The following is a 6,000-nucleotide window of genomic DNA, read 5'->3' as shown; positions in this document are numbered from 1 at the left end:
CCTATCGCTAACCGCTAATTCTTACTCTAATGTACTACACCTACCACAGCCCCACCATGGCTTGCAAACGGAACTCTTGGAGAGAGCTGGGGGCTGCAGACTCCTGCTGTGAAGTATGTTACTTGCAAATGGAGTGAGGAAGATGGGACATCAGAAGCGAGAATGGCCTTCATCTGCAGAAATCTAGGAAACCCGATATCCCAGTGTCTCAGCTTGATCATCTTGCAGTTTGAGAGTACCATGGGGCTTGGAAAAATAAATTTGTTTTAAGGATTCTATTTTTCCAGAACTTTTCCATTCTTGTGTCTGCATGACATGGATTTTGCTTTCAGAGCAGCCAAACACAAAATACTTATGAAAGCCACAGAGCACTTGTCAACGGTTTGCAGGCCGGTTTGACCCAGTACCATGACAACTGAGGCAGGGGACCCATGGGCCCACGCCCTGGGGAAGAGGAAGGGAGAAAGGGAAAAAGGGAGAAGGGAGATGGGCCTAGGAATGAAACAGCAGCAATGATCTGAGGAGGAAAGCTAATTTACTAAATAAGATATCAGAAAGCAAAATAACACAATATAATACAATATAATTGGAATTGAGGCAAATGAATCAAATAAAATGAGCAAGAGAGAGAGTGTCCGATAAACCGAAGGCCTTACGCTAACGCTGAAGGCGGATGGCTGCAACAAACACCCACTGCTGAGCTCGATCCCGAAGGGAAGAAGAAGGTCCCGTGACCACAGTTAGTTTTTTCTGAGCGGAAACATGTAAAAATGCAAAGCATTGCACAGTCCTCTGGGGAATGTAGTTCTTCTTCTCTTATGAGACAGGCTTATCAGTGACTATCAATGATCCACGCAGCTGGAACATTAACTCTTTAACTCCCAATACACTACATGATGTTATGATGTGGAATATCAATAATGTATCAAAAATCATAAAACCATGACAGCACTGTACCAATACTGGTAGAGATCACTATCAGGGACTTCCCCAGGGCAGTCGCTTCTCTTGCCATTGGTTATGTCCTCCAGTCAGTCATGTGAATCACGAGTGATGGGAAAAGGGTGGGAGTAAGTCAAACTCCTCCTCAAAACCTTCCAGTTTGTGCAGGTAGGGTAGCCGTAACTCAGCAGCAGCTGAAGAGCTAAGTCAAAGTTTTGAACTGATGGAGCCTTAAATACAGCATGTGTCACCTCAGAGACCTTGGCAATATTGGTGAGTTCCACTCTTCTCACTTTATAAATGGGAATATTAAGCTATAGAAGAGAGAAATAATTTTCTTGATGCCACATGGCAGTTTAAAGCAGAAAACTAGGGCGTGAATATCCCATGCAGTGACCTGTCCTAGGTCCTATGTGGTTTGGATTGGCAGTTAGTCCAGGGCAGCCGATTGTCTCTATCATTCTACCAACTTTCTTCCTCCTCACAGTGTCACCTGATACTGCTTGCTTTAAGTGCCTAAACAGAGGCAGAAAAGTACAACTTCGAAAACTTGAAATGTAGTGAATGTGTATATTTCTGTTTATATGTGTATATAATATGTGTATATTTCTGTCTTTCTAGTTAGAAAGAAAATTGTAAAATACGTGTTTGAATTTGAAGTCGAGAAACCTGACAGAGAAACTTGGCATGCCAATGGGTTATGTCAAGCAGGTATTCCCTTTATTACAGCTCGATGTCTTTCTTGCTGTAAACTCCTGCCTTTTCAGGGAGGCTTGAACCCAAGCCTCCCTTTGCTAGTGTGTTGTTTTGGCGTTTATTTTGTTTTCTCATTATTTTGTTTTCTCAAGATTCCGTCCTTAAGCCTGTATTTATACTACTGTTCTGAGCTTATGTCTGTTAAGCCTATATTTAGACTAGCGTTCTGTCCTTTTAGCTGATGTCTGCACAATTTAGGTGATAACATTGTTCATTATTCCTGATTCAAATTATACCGCATACTATGCTGACAAGGTCTTTTCATTTTCTGGCAACTTTCATGTAAGGCTCCTCTACCAGGCATGTTCCTAGTAGACTTCCTGGAGTCATTCACTCTTCAAATACATAGTTAATGGGAAATTGCTCATCTTTGTTTCCCTGCTCACTTCCATGATGCATAACAGAATTCGTTAAAACAGTTGCTTCCTTTATCTCCGCCATCTTGATATACTCAATTACTTAATTACTTAATTACTTCAGTTTAACTGGTGAATTGTACAATAACAAAGCCAAACAAGCAAATTAAAAACTCCCATTCACTAAAGAATTTGTGTCCACAAAGCTACAGGATAATGGTCTAGAAGTATGGGAAGGGCAAAATGGTGGTTGTTTCCCAACAGGGATTCTTGAAGGACTCCAGGTTTTCCCAGTTCCTCAGAAATAATGTGGAGTGGCACAGACCTTCCCCTGGGACCCTGGTTGAGGTCCATCACCATTTGGATTCCCTCTCCCAGCTGCTCCTCAGAGCTGGCATCAGAGTACAGACTAGGGCAGAGTTCAGCATCCCTCAGGAAGTAAAATGTATGGATGCCTTTGGCGGCATACAGACAAAAGACCTGGTTTGCTTTGTAAAGGGAGGTCTGCTCATTGGAGGCCAGGTTTGGCACGGGGCTAGTCTAAATGGCAAGGAAAAAGTGCTGTTTAAATTCCCTGGGAACCCGTGTTGGTAGTGTGCATTTCACAAGCAGCAAGGGAGAAATTGGTACTTATCTCTGTGTCCAAAGAAATGCTGAGGATTCCTCTGATCACCCAGTGAATATTCATATATTTATTTACACCATCTTTAGGATGTATTTTGCCATTATTCTGCCTTGAATACTGCCTTGAAATTGGTCTCCTGGAACAAAAAAATATACCTACTCCATGTTCCCCAAACAAATGGCTAAATTAGAGACCAATGTTCACAGGTTGTTGAGAAATTAACTAGGAGCTTTGCTCATGCGGTCTATGTTAATGTGTTCAACAGATGATTACTCAGTAGGAAACTTGTCTGGATCTTCTTAAAGCACTTTTTGTCTGTCTTTTTTTTTATTATTATCATTTCTCACTCTCTCCATTCTACAGCTTTCTGACACTTCTTGAGTTATTTAGATCTTTCTTGAAGCAGGACCAAAATAAAGCCTTTACCTTTCCAGCTGATGCTCTCTGGGGTGGTGTAAACCATGTCTCGCCTGCGGGGTGTGTGCGGCCCAGCACGGCTGGCAGTGCGGCCCATCCCTCTCCAAGCTGTAAGGGCAGCGATTCTTCCTCGTGCAGCGGCCCCAGGCAGGTATCCATCACTGAGCAACCGCCAAACCGTCAGTGTGCACTATTAACGCTTTTAACGCTGCATCGGCTGAAAGCCGAGTGTGTGTGTGTGCCGGGAGGAGGGGAGGGGAGGGGCGAGGGGGAGTGCTGCTGATGACTTACATGATGGCAAATAATAGTAATTATTATTATTATTTTGATACACTGGCTAGACATAGGGCTTTGAACAGCGAAGAACATAGTCATGCTTTCTGTTTAGATAAATTTAAAAATAGAACTACAGAATCATAGAATCCTTGGAGCTGGAAAGGACCTCTAAAGATCATCTAGTCCAACTCCTCTGCAATGAACAGGGACATGCATAGCTCAATCAGGTTGCTCAGAGCCCCTTCCAGCCTGTCCATGAAAGGCTCCATGGACTCCATCCACCACATCTCTGTGCAAACTGTGCCAGTGCCTTACCACCCTACCTGTAGAAGACATCCTTACATCCAACCTAAATCTATCCCCTTCAAGTCAGAAACCATTTTCCCTTGTCCCATCACAACAGGCGCTGCTAAAGAATCTGTCCCCTTCCTTCTTATAGTCCCCCTTTAGATACTGAAAAGCTACGATCAGGTTTCCTCAAAGCCTTCTCTGTTCCAGGCTGAACAGACCCATCTCTCCCATCTTGTCCTCATAGGAGAGGTGTTCCATTCCTTGGATAATTTTTGTGGCCCTCCTCTAGACACACTCCAACTGCTCTGTCTCTCCTGTACTGAGGACTCTACATCTGGACACAGTACTCCAGGTAAAGATTCCCCAGTACAGAGTAAAGGAGGCAGGATCACCTTCCTCACCCTCCTGGCCACAATTTTTGATGCAGCCCAAGGTATGATTGGCATTCTAGGCTGCAAGGGCATGTTGCTGGCTCATGTCCAGCTTGCCATGAACCAGTGCTCCCAGGTCTTTTTGGCAGGGCTATACTAAATCCTTTAATCCTCCAGCTTGTATTGGTAGTGGAGTTGCCTCGGCTCAGGTGCAAGAGCTTGCACTTGGTTTTGTTGAACCTCATGAGGTTCTCCTGGGCCCACTGCTCAAGCATGTCTGGGTCCCTCTGGATGGCATCTTGTTCCTCAGGTGTGTTGACTGCAGCCCATAGCTTAGGGTTTCAAGTCTGCAAGATGAACAAAAAAATGCACGTTTTTAAGACTATTTTCAGTTGATATATGTAAAACTTGATGTGATTCATGTCAAAAGACACAGTGTCAAGGATGCTGATACAAGAACTGTAAACTAGCCTTAACCATAATTGGCAGAGAAAATTGCTTAAAGGAGTAAAATTTCCTTATAAGGCATGGAAGGATAAACTGAGAACAGAACTCTGTTTGCATTTCAAACACAAAACCTTGCAAGATGAAGCCGGAGTGGCATTCCTCAAATCAAGGGGTGGCAGAGATAAGCATCTCAAATGCAAACCTTGCAGGGCCGAGCCCAGAGGGATGAATCAGAGGGCACTGAGGAAGACAAACAGACTTCATCCGAAAGACCACCTGAAGGAATGTGTGACTGCCTAGCGACTAGCCACGCAAGCATAGAAGAATAAAATGATTAACTGAAAGGAGGAGGGGACTTCAGGGAATTTTAAATAAGACACTGTATAAAAGGGAACCATCTTCTTGGTGTGCGTTGTTGGCGGAGCGGAGACTTCCCAGCACACCCAGCGCTGCTTGCTTATTGCTTTTCACCTTTTGATTGTAATAAAATATTCCAAAAACTCCGATTGGACTCTGAGCATTTATGACAATATATGACCTTCTATGACCTTCACATTTTCAAATGGAATGTTGCAATCAGATATTCAACTAAAAAATCTGACTGTGTCTCTTTACCAGACTTCCGTAATCCCTATCCTAGCAGATAAAAATATCCTTTGGTTAGCAATCACACCTCATTCATGTCATTGCTTTTGGGCAGTGCACACATTTTGAATAACTATAGTCAAGGATGAAGCACAGAAAGAGTAAAATTTCATCAAAAATCTCTGATGAACACCTTGAGACCTTACTAAGAACTGCAACAACTGCCATCAAACCAGTTAGTTTCACAAAAACAAGGTCAAATATCCCACTAGTTTTATGGTTTTGTTCCCCTCTCTCTCTCTCTTTTTTAATATTTTAATAAAAATATTTAACATTAAAATGTTTTATTACTTATACATTAAATATATTATATATTTTGTGAGGGCTGCTTCAAAAGTCATACCTCTTGTTTTATTATAGTGGCACATAACATCAGAGACAAATATTGGTGGTATGGCAGTGGAGAATGAAACTTGCCATCAGTATTCTGTTAAATTTTGTTGCTTTGTGACTGTCAAGAAGTTGTCCCTAGATCTGAGTCTGTGACAGGGACACCAAAAATAAAAAAAAAACCCACAGGGAAAAACAAACAAACAAACAAAAAAAAAACCACAGGAAAAACGAACAAACAAACAAAGGATAGAGGGGGAAAGGAAAAAAACTGCCCTACCTTCTGCAGCGTGGCCAGCCCTGAGTGGGGCTGTGTGCTCTTGGGAGAGGGGGAGAGGGGAAAGGGTACGGAGGTAGCAGATGGGTCTAAAAAAAACCTGACAGCAACGATCTAAGGAGGAACGGTAATTTACTAAATCCAACAAAATCAAACAAAATGAGAGAACAAGATAGTCCAAAAATACGAGGTCTTATGCGATAGACTGCAGGGGAAGCACATGCTTTTCTCCGCGGCAAACGGAGAGGGAGGGGGTGGTGTGGGACA

This window comes from Cyrtonyx montezumae, unplaced genomic scaffold (genome assembly GCF_038088225.1).
Source record: "Cyrtonyx montezumae isolate F1298 unplaced genomic scaffold, pur_monq_1.0 scaffold_3, whole genome shotgun sequence".
In the NCBI taxonomy this organism is placed as follows: Eukaryota; Metazoa; Chordata; class Aves; order Galliformes; family Odontophoridae; genus Cyrtonyx; species Cyrtonyx montezumae.
The sequence above is the reverse complement of the archived record's forward strand: the minus strand, read 5'-3'. Positions refer to the sequence as shown.